This window comes from Equus asinus, chromosome 6 (genome assembly GCF_041296235.1).
Source record: "Equus asinus isolate D_3611 breed Donkey chromosome 6, EquAss-T2T_v2, whole genome shotgun sequence".
Taxonomy (NCBI): domain Eukaryota; kingdom Metazoa; phylum Chordata; class Mammalia; order Perissodactyla; family Equidae; genus Equus; species Equus asinus.
In genome coordinates this window covers 65,790,843-65,804,268 of record NC_091795.1, presented here as the reverse complement: position 1 = coordinate 65,804,268, position 13,426 = coordinate 65,790,843, and the positions used below count along the sequence as shown (strand labels likewise).

Below are 13,426 nucleotides of genomic sequence, written 5' to 3'. Positions count from 1 at the left end.
AGATCCTCAGAAAAATTGGAGGCTCTCTGATCCCCTCCCCAGGAGTCAGTCTTATTTTCTTTCCTCTGGATTGGCATCACCTTTGGAGAACCAAGTTTCTTGCCCCTTCACTCGTCCCATTTCTGAGAACTTTGCCCTTGGCAGGTCGAGGGGGTTGGGAAGGAAGGGCTTGCTCCTCGCAGCTCTGCTTTAGCGGGGACATTGCCCACACCTGGTCCTATCTTCTCCTCAGTCCCTATTCCTCTTTATATTTAATATGTTCTTAGACATCTCTAGTGGGTTTTTACTTTACCTTTCTTTCTTTATCTTCACATTGTATTTTCCTGGGACGCTTCTGTGATATTAAGGCATTGAGAGAGGTAGGGACTGGAAAAAGAGGGAAGGTAAAATTAAAGGTGGTTCTTTTGATTCTCACAAGTTTGCTGTGGGAATTCCTCCTAGAAAACTTTCTATTTAGAAAGTTCCTTGGGGCCAGCCCCGTGGCCGAGTGGTTAAGTTCACATGCTCCGCTTCGGCAGCCCAGGGTTTTGCTGGTTCAGATCCTAGGCGCGGACGTGGCGCTGCTCATCAGGCCATGCTGAGGCGGTGTCCCACATGCCACAACTAGAAGGACCCACAACTAGAAATACACAACTGTATACTGGGGGGCTTTGGGGAGAAAAAGGAAAAGTAAAATCTTTAGAAAGTTCCTTCTTTGGGTATTCTACCAAAAGACTTGCTGTATAGTTCAGGCTAGTTACTTCTTTGTTGTGTTTCCTTAGGTGTCATGGGAGTGGGGCATTCATTATTTAATGCACTCAGCAAATACTTATTGAGCAAGCAAGAAAAACACGAGCCCTATCCTTTTTTTTTTTTTTTGAGGAAGATTAGCCCTGAGCTAACACCTGCTCCCAATCCTCCTCTTTTTGCTGAGAAAGACCGGCCCTGAGCTAACATCCATGCCCATCTTCCTCTACTTTATACGTGGGACGCCTACCACAGCCTGGCTTGCCAGTCGCTGCCATGTCTGGACCCGGGATCCAAACCAGCGAACCCTGGGCCACCAAAGCGGAACATGTGCACTTAACTGCTGCACCACCAGGTCGGCCCCAAGCCCTATCCTTATGCTACTCACAAGCTAGCTGTAGTAATGAACAACTAAACAAGGATTGACAATATGAAAAAGGAAATGTAGGTCCAAAGGGGAATATACAGGAGCTCTGACTGGGGAGGGTTTAAAGATGGTTTCCCAGAAGAGATATCATTTTACCTAAGGCCTGAGGATGAGTGCAGGTTACCTGGCAAAAGAAGGAGAAAGTGCAATCCAGGCTGAGGTCCCCAGGCTGTGAGAGCCTGGTCTGCAGTGGTGCACCTAGTGTATTGGATACCCAGTGCAAATTCTTGTTGAATACCCCCTCCTCTATTCATCACAATTATTCAGTGATAATCGTGAGATGAAACAAAGGAATAATGGCCAGAAAAAAACTTCAGATAGTGAAAACCTTCTTTTATTGAACATCATGTATATAATTATGCCTGTAAAAATTTAAATAAATAAAATAGATATTACTACAAAAAAGTAATAAAATGATATTTTAAATTTCATAAATTTTTTTTTGGAGAGGAGAAAAACTTGTATCTACTTATTGGTCTGTAGCTGAATGAATAATAACATTATAGTTTCCATTTTTGAGCTTTAACTTCTGCCTATTTGTCAATGATTATATCAAAACTGGTTTTCTTTGCACATTCCCATTCAACAGTCAATACAGCCAGACTTGGCAATCTGTGTTCACTCATAGTTGATCAAAAACATTTTTATTAGACTTAACTTTGAAAAGTTCCTTTCACATGCAACAACAAGCATGTAAATAGTTAGGAAGAGTTTGGTAGAGATTCATAAAAAATTCCACTTCACAATAAATTCCAGAAACTGCAATACTCTCCAGGTCTTTGGTTCCTCAGGACTGACTCTAGCAGCTTTCAAATATTTCCGTTTGGAGCTTTTATTTGTGTTTAAAATTATGTTTTTTTTACAATCACTGTTATTGTATATTGTTGTTGTTATTTTAAATCTACTGGCAAGAAATGTGGGTGCTTTGTGCATTTGGATGATCTCCCCTGGAAGACATATCCACAGGAATATGTAGCATCATAGGGGCTGGAGACATAAGAGCAAGAACCATTCCAGACTGTTACAGACTTAGTCTTGAAACAAGTGCACATGGCTGACTTACTGCCCCTACCCTGAACCCCTTTGTCTTGTCACCGCTCCACAAATTTATCATTTCTTTGTTTAAAAATTATATAAGCTCTTGGTCCTTACTGCTTCTTCAGGTCTTCATTTTCCTTATAAAGACTCCTGTGTGCATGTGCAAATGTTAAATAAAATGTGTACACTTTTCTCCTGTTAATCAGTCTTATGTCAGTTTAATTCTTACACCCAGCCACAGAACCTAAGAGGACAGAAGGAAGTTTTTCCTCAATTCTTTTTCTTCCAATTTTTTACTCAAAAATTGGTTTTCAAACAATACCAATTTAAATTTTAAAAATTCCCTACAGGGCGGGCCCAGTGGCATAGTGGTTAAGTTCATGCACTCCACTTCAGCGGCCCAGGGTTCACAGGTTTGGATCCTAGGCATAGACCTAGCACGACTTGTCAGGCTACGCAGTGGCAGCATCCCACATAAAATAGAAGAAGACTGGCACAGATGTTAGCTCAGCAACAATCTCCCTCAAGCAAAAAGAGGAAGATTGGCAACAGATGGTAGCTCAGGGCCACTGTTCCTCAGGAAAAAGAAAAATTCCCTGCAGAAAATGCATCTTCCCATTCTTGCCTCCATCCAGGGCAGACTGCTGTCACCATTCCACTCTTGGTTCACCACTGCTTGTCTGTCGAGGAAGGAATAGTTCATTTTGTTGGATCAAGGAGTAAAAGGGATAAGGAAGTAGATGACAAAAGTTGGTCATGAAGGGCCTAGTCAGTCAAATTAAGGCAATTAAACTACATCTAATAACAGTGCAGAACCCAGAAGTAGAATTGCTGCATCATATTAACCAGCTCTGGTGGACTAGTTGTTAAGATTTGTGTTCTCACTGCTACAGCCTTGTTCATTTCCCAGTCAGGGAACCACACCACCCCTCAGTTGGTTGTCATACTGTGGTGGCTGCATGTTGCTGTGAAGCTGAAAGCTATACCACCAGTATTTCAAATACTAGCAGGTTCATCCATGGCGAACAGGTTTCAGCAGAACTTCTAGACCAAGACAGAGTAGGAAGAAGGACCTGGCCACCCATTTCTGAAAAATTGGCTACAAAAACCCTATGAATAGCAGGGGAGCATTGTCTGATACAGCCCGGAAGATGAGAGGATAGTGCGAAAATATCAGGCAGGGCTTGGCTCTGCTGTACACAGGGTAGCTAGGACTTGAAATTGACTTGATGGCACTAACAACAATGAACCAATAATGGATCATCAAGAATAACTGAAAGATTTTAAGCCAGGATTGTCAGATTTATATTTTATAAGAATCATTCTGTAAGGAAAATGGATTGGAGAGAATGTTAAGACTAGAGGAAACTTTTGCAATAATTCAGGCAAGAGATAATGATGAGATGAACTAAGGCCCTGGAGAGATGAGACAGATTTGAGAGATGGATGAGAAGTAGAATGATCAAGCCTTAGTGGTAGGTGGGATATAGATGACGGGGACTCAAGGATGACTTCTGCCTGAGGAGCAGGGGGTTAGTGAGGCCATCCTCCAAGCCAAGGAACACTAGAAGACTGGGTTTGGGCTGGGGTGAGAGAAATGATGAGTTGAATCTTGGGTTTGAAGTTTAAAGTTCCCATGAGGTGTTCAAGTGGTAGTATCTGCTGGACAGTGGTTAACATAGTCAGGATCTCAGAGGAGATCTCTGAACTGGAGCAACATTAATTAATTCATTAGACAACTTTTTTTTTGCCTCTTTATGCCACCCATAGTTCTAAAGATGATACAGCAGTAAACAAGACCAAATTCTCATCTTTATTGACAAACACAGAAATAGCATATTAGTTGGCGATAGAGTCTAGGGATAAAAATCAAGCAGATCAAGGGGATAGGGAGAATTAGTAGGAGATAAGGTTAGAAATATAGGTTTAAATTTAGTTCCTTGGCTCCAGGAATTTGTGAGAAATGCACATTCTCAGACCTCTCCAGCAATGTCAAGATCCTGTCTCTGGTGGCGTGGTCCTATCTATTTAGATCCAGAGCAGAGTCTACTCCTGTGTTTGCCAAACTTCCCAGAGGATAAGAATCACCTGGAGGTACTTGTTAAAAATATATAAATTCCTGGGCCCATTCCTGGACCCATTTAATGAGAGTCTCCTGGGGAGGGGCCTGGGAACTTACATTTTAATATCCGTGTTAGGAGAGTCTTGTCATCAGGCAAGTTGGAGAAATACTGATCTCTTTCTTTGAAAGGACAGCTTTATATTAGATAATTTATTAAGTGACTCAAGGGTACCTGGGTAGTGTTTGGGGAAAAGAATAAAGCTGGATCACTGTGTATATCAAAATTTTGGGTGAGTCAAAGATTAAACATAAAAATACAAATTCGTAAAAAGCGATAGAGGAAAACAGGTGAACTTTAAAACTATAACCTTCAATAGAGATTGTGAACTTTCTAAGTTTCCAAACATAAAACCAAAAGATATTAAGGAAAAGATTGATATCTATGCTTGGATGTAACAAATTTCAAAACATGTGTATAAAAAAATGACCACAAAGTTAAGGCAAACTTGGAAAATATTTGCAACCCAATGGCTGGCACAAGGTTGTGTTAAATTGATAAGAAAAAGATAAACAATCCTGTTAAAATGGAGAAAGAATATACCTCAAAAGATAGTTCACAGAAAAAGAAATATGAATGGGAAATCTCACTCAGAATTAAAGAAAAGTAAAATAAAACAATGAGATCTTAGGTTTTTTGTTTTTGTTTTTTTGCCTACCAGGAAGCTGTCTCGCTCAATTAGACATTTACGCTTCTTTACTAATATGTTTTTTAAGACCAAGATGACAACAATGTTTCAAGATTTCACTCGCTTTAACGCTTATTGTTGCCCTTTGAAGTCACGGCACTTTAATGCCTTGATTGCTCTATACATCTGAGTTAGATTGTATTCAAAATTATATTTTGAGGAATATTATCCACCCGCAGTTTGGATGCTCTGTCTGGATAGGGGGGATAGTTGCCTCAGGTTTCCCTAAGTTTCTCTAAGAGCAGGAGTTCTCAAAGTGTTCTTAGATTCGCAGCATCAGCTTCACTCAGGAATTTCTGAGTTGTACAAATTCTCAGGCTTCTTCTCAGACCCACTAAATCAGAAACTCTGCAGGTGGAATATATCAATCTATGTTTTAAGAAGCCACCAGGTGACTCTGATGCTGACTTAAGATTGAGAACCACTGCCGAAGAGGATCTTGATCCTATCATCAACTTGGCCAATCATTCATCATATTGATCTGCACTTAAATGACAACTTAGAATCCTTGTACATGTTGAACTCACTACTACTTGACTAGTTATCCTACTCTTAAACTCCCTATTACTTATTACTTACTACTACTTTTTATAGGTGTAGCCAAATTATCTTCCAAAATAGTTGTACTAATTTGTTTAGTGTATTGGTGAATAACTATTTCCCCATGTCCTTAGTCAATACTGATCCAAAGTTCAGCTTAGGGAAATAATCATGGAGAAGTGTCTAAAGTGCTTCATCCAAGACTTGATTCTCTGATTTACCCTTGAATCTAAGTTAGAGTGGTGATTTCCAAATGTTGCTCTCCTGAGCCTCAGAGGCTGCCTGGTGGGTGGGGATGGATAGAAGGTAGAAGGAACAGGGCTCTGCTTTCCCTTTCAACCACAGCTGTTCCAACTGGATCGGTTTGAAGTGTTGGGACTCTATAGGAGATTTCATTTTTAACAAAGAAGTCTGCTGTTAAAGTTGAAAATTATGGGCTTGGTTGTCACAAACCAGAGTACCTGGACTACTTTGTTTTGGCCCTCCATATGTTTACTTTAAAAAAAAATGTAATTTGTCACTGTTCAGATGCACTATTTTAAAGGACAGCTTGTAGAAAAACATTGTTGTATTTAATATACTGGCATATTTTGAAAATGCTCCATAATACAGTACAGTGTCTCCTTTAGGAGGGCCCATGGGACAAAATGCTGTGTCTCAGAACCATGAATTCTGTGCTACTACGGAGCAAATTGTTTATTTTTATTATAGGAACACAGTGAAACTTATGCATTATTCTGTTTTCCTTTTTGCACTGACTGTAAGAAATCCTAGAGCCACATTTTGTGTTCTAACATATTTGCAGCCCATCCTCCACACTTTGACTAGATTTTCTCAATTTTTTTAAAAGATTTCTTTGTTTTATTTTGATTTTTAGAGGAAGATTAGCCCTGAGCTAACATCTGCTGCCAATCCTCCTCTTTTTGCTGAGGAAGACTGGCCCTGAGCTAACATCTGTGCCCATCTTCCTCTACTTTATATGTGGGACGCCTACTATAGCATGGCTTGCCAGGCAATGCCATGTCCGCATCTGGGATCCGAACCGGCGAACCCCAGGCCGCCGAAGCAGAATGTGTGCACTTAACCACTGCACCATCAAGCCAGCCCTTTTTTTATTTTTCCTTTTTCTCCCCAGAGACCCCCGGTACATGTTGTATATTTTTAGTTGTGGGTCCTTCTAGTTGTGGCATGTGGGACGCTGCCTCAGCATGGCTTGATGAGCAGTGCCATGTCCGCACCCAGGATCCAAACCAGCGAAACCCTGGACTGCCAAAGCAGAGCATGCAAACTTAACCACTTGGCCACGGGGCTGGCCCCAACAGTTAATTATTTTTAAGATTGGGGTTTTTTTTTTCGGGAGGAAGAATGGCCCTGAGCTAACATCTTTTGCCAATCTTCCTCTTTTTTTTTTTTTTTTCACCTCTCCCCAAGGCCCCAGTACATAGTTGTGTATCCTGGTTGCAAGTCCTTCTAGTTCTTCTATGTGGGATGCCACCACAGCATGGCTTGATGAGCAGTGTGTGGGTCCACACCCTGGATCCGAACCAGTGAACTCCAGGCCACCAAAGCAGAGCGTGCAAACTTAACCACTTGGCCATGGGGCAAGCCTCAATTTTTTCAATATATATTTGAACGAGATGTCTTAACTTCATTGTCAAATAAGATGGTGTATAAGTAAATAGGTAAACAGGAAATTATTACCACTTGAGTGGTAGTGGAAATTGAGGCGGTGAATGAGATCCACCCAGGGAGAGTGGGCAAAATGGGAAGAGACAGGGGCCAAGGATGGCATCCCCAGAACTGTAAATTCACGTGGTTGGCTGAGAAGGAGAAATGAAAGAAAGAGACCTAGCAAAGGAGAGCATTTCAAAAAACAGAGAGTGGCCAGTGGTGTCTGAGATTAGAAAGAGGTCACATAACATGTTAGACACGATGCCGAGATGGTGCATATCGGAAACTCTGCATCTCCATATTTACCTAAAAAGAATAAAATTATATATTATATGTTAAGTTTTTTATCTCTGTTTCCTCTTATACCATTTTTCCATATGTATGCAAATACTAATATCATTGTCTTGTAAATCTTTCAATTTTGTCACACAAAAAAAATCATCTTTTACAAAGTTCTTTAATTATGAAGACCAATAAACCAGTCTTGAATGACTCAAAAAAAAAAAAAAGAGAAAGAGGTCACATAAAGATAAAAACTGAAAAAATAGTCATTGGATTTAGCAATAAAGAAGTCAGTGGGGACTTTGGTGAGAGTTTCAGCAGAGGTAAGTAGACACGGGCTAGATGGCATGGGCTGACGAGGGACTGGGAAATGAAGCAGTGGAGACAGGCCTTGCAAAAGCTTGGCTAAGAAAAAAATTAGAGAAGAAGGTGGCTAATGGGATATAAGATGGGAAGGAGGAAGTTTGTCTTAATTTTTAAAGAGAGGATAAATACAAACATGTTTATATGCTGAAGGCAAAGTTCCAGTCGAGAGGGAGAGGTTAAAGCTACAGAGGAAGAGAAGAGAGAGCAATTGGTGGAGCAAGATCCTGGAGGAATAGGGAGGGATGGGATGCAGAGAATCAGTTCCTAAGGAGAGTCGTAGGTGGAGATGTATAGAGAGGAGTGAGGATGAAGGTCACTGAAGCAGGGCGTCAAGGAAGTATTTTCATCTCCAAATTAAAACCACTTACAAAAGTATGTTCACAAAACAGATGAAAAGTATATCGTAATATTTCAAACAAGCTAGGGAAATTAAGAAAACAAGAGAAGATATAAAAGAATGACAACTTAGAATTAGAAAAAATTGGAGATGGGCTGATAGACCCAGAAAAGATTAGAAATAAAGGGAAAGACATTTCAGAAATGAAGACCAAATTAGGAAAACACCAAAGAGAGTAAGGATGGAGCTTCTGGGTTGGTGAATACGTGGATATTTGGGAGAGTGGTGCCCTTAGAAAAGGCATGGAAGCTCTGTGTCCTTTCCGCATCCCTTGCCCTATGCACCTCTTCTATTTGGCTATTCCTGAGTTATATCCTTCTGTAATAAACCAGTGATCTAAAACACTCAAAACGAGGGAGAGATCGAGCAGGAGAACCAGGAGTGGATGGCTACAGAACACAAGGGAAGAGATTCTGCTAAGTATCACATGCCCCAAAGAAGCCAAGATGAGACATCCCAAAAGTGCCCTTTGGGTTTGGCTTCTACAACAACTTTTGACCTACACCTGGCTTTCGCATCACATACGTTTACAGAGAATCAAAGGCAACAAGGTCACAGGACATGACCTTGAAAATGAAATCAATGAAGATGAGAGAAGTGGGAGAAGCATTTCCAGTTTATCAAATCATGGAGTATAGCCTCTTGTTTTCTATAAAAGTAGCAGCACAGGCTATGTACCTGTAGGATAGGCTATGAAAATGTATGGAAGTCAGGCATGGTAACAAGTTCTTTTAATGGGGCACTATTAGAATTTTGAGCAGGGCGGTTCTTTGTCGGACTGTTCTGCTCAATGCAGGAGGTTAACGTCCCTGACCCCTGCCCACCAAAGGCCATTATGGCTTACTATTCATTGTGACAACCAAAAATGCCCTCCCACTCCCCATATTTTCAAAAGCCTTTCCCCTTGACTGAGAACCACTGTAAGGAATAAGTAAAAAGAATAGAAATCTAAACTTGCAAAAAAGAAAAGAATAAGCACAAAAATGAATGATGGAAGAAAGAGATTTTTAAAAAGGAACATAGTCCAAAGCAAGGTAAAAACATAAAAATGCCTCTTATGGGAGAGGGAAAGACTAGAACAGGGGGATCAGGGATTGTTAGAAATCTTTGAATATATGTTGTTTTGTGGATTTGACCTTGAAATTGTGTAAGTATGTCACATGGCTAGAAAACAAAATAATATTTAAAAGCAATCTTGAAAATAAAAAATAGAACACACACACACACACACACACACACACGGTCGTCTGATTTAATCTCTCTAAGGATTTCAGTGATCTTTAGAAATCCTAGCCAAAGTCCTTCCTGCTTCAGTCTTATTTGTTCCTATTGGAAGTCAAAGAAGAGTTGAGCAGTTTCCTCACAGAAGATTTTTTGCATTGAAAGGGATTGAACAGAAGTTTCCTTATCCTAGGCCAAATGACCTCAATTCCACTTCACTTTTCTCTGAGGCCCAATGTTAGCCTGATCCTCAAACTTTCCCTTGATACTTTACAGTTTTGTTAAGATTTTCTAGGTTCCAGCCTAAGATAAGGACAGGCACCCGATTCATGGCAAGAACATTGTAAATTTGGCTTTCTCTCACGATGACCTGAGGCAAGGGGAGATTAAACATTTAATCCCTAGGAGATTAAAGAGTATTTAAAGTGGCTTGGCAATTGCCACAGCGTGATTGGGAGATCTCAGCACATATTAGTTTTTCCGAGTATTGCCTATTCTGTTAGCAGTTTCTTTGTCAAGACCCCAAGTAATTAGGAAAAAAAAAAAAAAAACTTCCCTGCAGGCTAGATCCTGTGGGGTACAAGAGATGGTATGCTACCTGACCCTACAGAATTTACAGTTTAGTAGGGAGAAATGGCTGCCCCACGTGGAAACAAGAAGAGCCCAGAGTTAAACTGAAAATAATCACACTTCAGCGTTGTTGAGTTGTCCACTATATTTTCTGAATGGAAAGGTTGTCAGTTCCCAGGGGATTACAGTGAGGCTCCCCTGGCCCCTGCTGGAACTAACATGTATGGACATCTGATTGATGAGACCAGCTATCTAGAGAGAGACTAAATGGACTGAAGATGGGTGGCTGAACACCCTAGAAGACACCCTCAATCTCAAACGGAATCCCCAAAACACCCCTGGGGTGGATGAAATCAATCAGAAAAAAAGAAAAGCAGTGATTTTCCTGGAATCTGGAAAACAGGATAAGGAGTATGGAGGTTGTAGAAGAGAAATAAACCTTGGAGGAACTTGGGGTCAGGCAGCCGACGTATATCATCTCACTTAAACAACAAGTTTCTGAGGCTGGTTGTTCCTTCCCATTTTGCAGATGAGGAAGCAACCTCACAAAAGCTAAGTAACTAGCCTAAAATAATTTGCTTAAGATCCACCTACTTTTTAAAGCTATAAGCCTTTCATCTGTGATAGCAATGGTCTCTCTCTCTTTTTTAAATGATTCTTGATGTCTCCTATGGCATCCTCTGTTGGCAGGAATACACCTGCTGTGGGAGTGATATGGGGCTAGGAGGCAGCAGCAGTTTCTCCACCAGCTGAGTTGGGAGCTTTGCTGATTCATTTTTCCCAGGTGCTTTTGTGGGATCAATAGTCAGAGACCTCCACCTCACAAGTGAGATCACTTCTGTTATAGTTTGGGGCTGCCAGGAAGCAGATTCCGAGATGGAGTTTAGGACTCAGTTTATTTATTGAGGAGTGCTCCTGTGGTTTATACCTGTAGAAGGGTGGAGAAGAAATTAGCTTTGGGTAAGGGAGAAATTTGGCTGTGATGCTATCCCAACAAAGGCCTTAGTCAACCCCACAGGGAATGCTGGCACCAGGATGACCCCTCAGAGCTGTCCCAAGTTGAGCTGGTCTTCATATCCTCACATTGATCAGTAATTGGATGCCAGTTACCCCTGGATGGAAGTGTGACCTTGAGGGGGCAGTTTTCTTCACTCAAGGCTGACAGGTGAGGGTCAAATTCCAGCAGCACTTCCAGCAGCTGGGGGAATAATCCTTCCTTCCTGAAGGGGTCTGGACCATGCATCACAGTATCCACTTAAACTCCCAAAAGTTGTAGAGGTTCAGCCAAAGTGAAGACTGTAGTCCAAATGATCATTTTCCCTTTCTGTCTATTTCTCATAATTTATTAGTTCATATTTGCCCATCTCAGTTTATTTCAGAGTATGGCAAATCTTTCATGGTAATAGAAATGCAAAGAAGAGAGATGTTGTCTGGAAGAATAAACCATCTGACTGGAGAGAAGGTCAAAAGTGGAAATTATATAAGAGAGACCCCATTGTCATGGATGGTTGGCTTACAGTGGGAAAGAAATCAGAACTACATGATGGATTCACTTGAGGTCATTGAGAATGGCTGGTAAGCGGGCTGCATGTTAGTTCTGGATCAGATTTAAAGGTCATGCATGGAGGCTGGCCTGGTGGCGCAGCAGTTAAGTTTGCACATTCCGCTTTGGTGGCCCACGGTTCCCCAGTTCACATCCAGGGTGGGACCTATGCACCACTTGTCAAGCCATGCTGTGGCAGGCATCCCACATATAAAGTAGAGGAAGATGGGCACAGATGTTAGCTCAGGGCCAGTCTTCCTCAGCAAAAAGAAGAGGATTGGTGGTAGATGTTAGCTCAGGGCTAATCTTCCTCAAAAAAAAAAAAAAGACACACACACAAGCAAACAACAAAAAATAAAGGTCATTGATGGTTCCTCTTCCATCCACTGTATGACTCTCTCAGAAATATTGAGAAATCATTGGGGGGAAAAGCAAAGAACATGCCCTCACACCTTGCCCAGTCTTGTTCTCCCCAGCTGGTCCTCACTGCCCCACTGTTCTAACTCAGAGCCTGCAGTGCAAGCCCAGAGATGAGAAAGTGGAAGAAAATATCTTTTTAAAATGATGATAACATTCCCATTCTCTGCTCACCCTGGAGGCTTATTTTGAAAATCACAGTGATTTAACTTGTTAGCAGTTTAATTCACTTTTAAAAGATTAACCAGACTAATTATTCATCAGATTTCACCATTTTTGTCAGCCTCAATAAGGATCCTTTGTTACAATGATTAATGTGTTTTAATTGTAGCTTCTCTCAGAGCAATAATTCGATCGCACAGTATTTGCCGAATCTACGGAAATCTTAGAAATGCTTTGACAGCTGAGCTATTCTTGGGAAATGAAAGTAAAGGAATATATGTAACTAACAAAAGGTGTTTTATAGCATATCATTAATATGGATTTTCCCTCTCTGACAGACCTTGCTCTACTTCAGTCCATGAAGCTGCCTGCTTGCACGTCAATTTGCCATCCAGGAACTATCAGGAGGCAGAGGTCATTAGGACAGGTGACTGGATTTTCTCCAATTGGTGCCCTCAAATGTATGCTAGTAATAGTAATAATCATCGCACATATACATAGGTCACAGGGAAAGTTAATCAATTAGCCAGTGTCCATACATAATTATCCAGTTAAGAGACTGGATCCTGTGTTGATCCTTCTGTTTTCTACACAATGCTTCATCTTCATGCATTTAACTGGTGGCTGCTGTCCAAGTTAAGGATTTTTGCAATATCAAATGTCTGTAGATCCTGGTAGAGAGATTAATTGTATGTGGCCAATGCTAACCTTGAACTTAAAATATTTTTAATGGTATCATTTTTTAAAGCACAGTGCTTCTAAGACCTTTAGAGTCAGACAGACCTGGAGTTGATTCTTGGCTCTACCATTAGCTATGGTATTATTAACTGTGAGACCATGGGGGAAATTAGCAGTACCTAGCCTCCCTGAACCTCGGTTTCCTCATCTCTAAAACAGGTATAATAATACTCACCTCATAATGAGGATTAAAATGAGGTAATGCATGTAAGACCTAGTAGATTTCCTGGACGATAGTTAGCAGTCAATAAATTATTTTTGAAGAAGCTATAGGCCTTTATAGTTTAAGACAATCATGTGTACGTGAGCATTTCTGATTCTAACACTAACCTGAGACAATTAGGAAAAGTGTGCTATTGTTTTTCACGGAAGGGAAACTGAGCACAGGAAGGTATGGTAATCTCGGTAGATATGTCATGTATGTCCATCAACTACTCAGATAAGCGTGAAGTATGCTCTGAAATGCACAGACACTGATTCCCATTCCAGGGCTTTCTCTGCTGCAATCTGAGAGGCACCA

General features: G+C 40.9%; 1 long non-coding RNA gene across 6 annotated transcripts in view; it reads left to right on the top strand.

Annotated features, from left to right (window-relative positions):
- Positions 1 to 13,426, top strand: part of LOC106826437 (uncharacterized) — a 37,842-nt gene that overhangs the window by 16,878 nt on the left and 7,538 nt on the right. For all 6 annotated transcript variants that reach the window (XR_001396892.3, XR_011504061.1, XR_011504059.1 and 3 more), the window contains 2 exons: positions 11,416 to 11,621; positions 12,507 to 12,595. This is a non-coding gene — a long non-coding RNA (uncharacterized lncRNA). The remainder of the gene's footprint in view (positions 1 to 11,415; positions 11,622 to 12,506; positions 12,596 to 13,426) is intronic.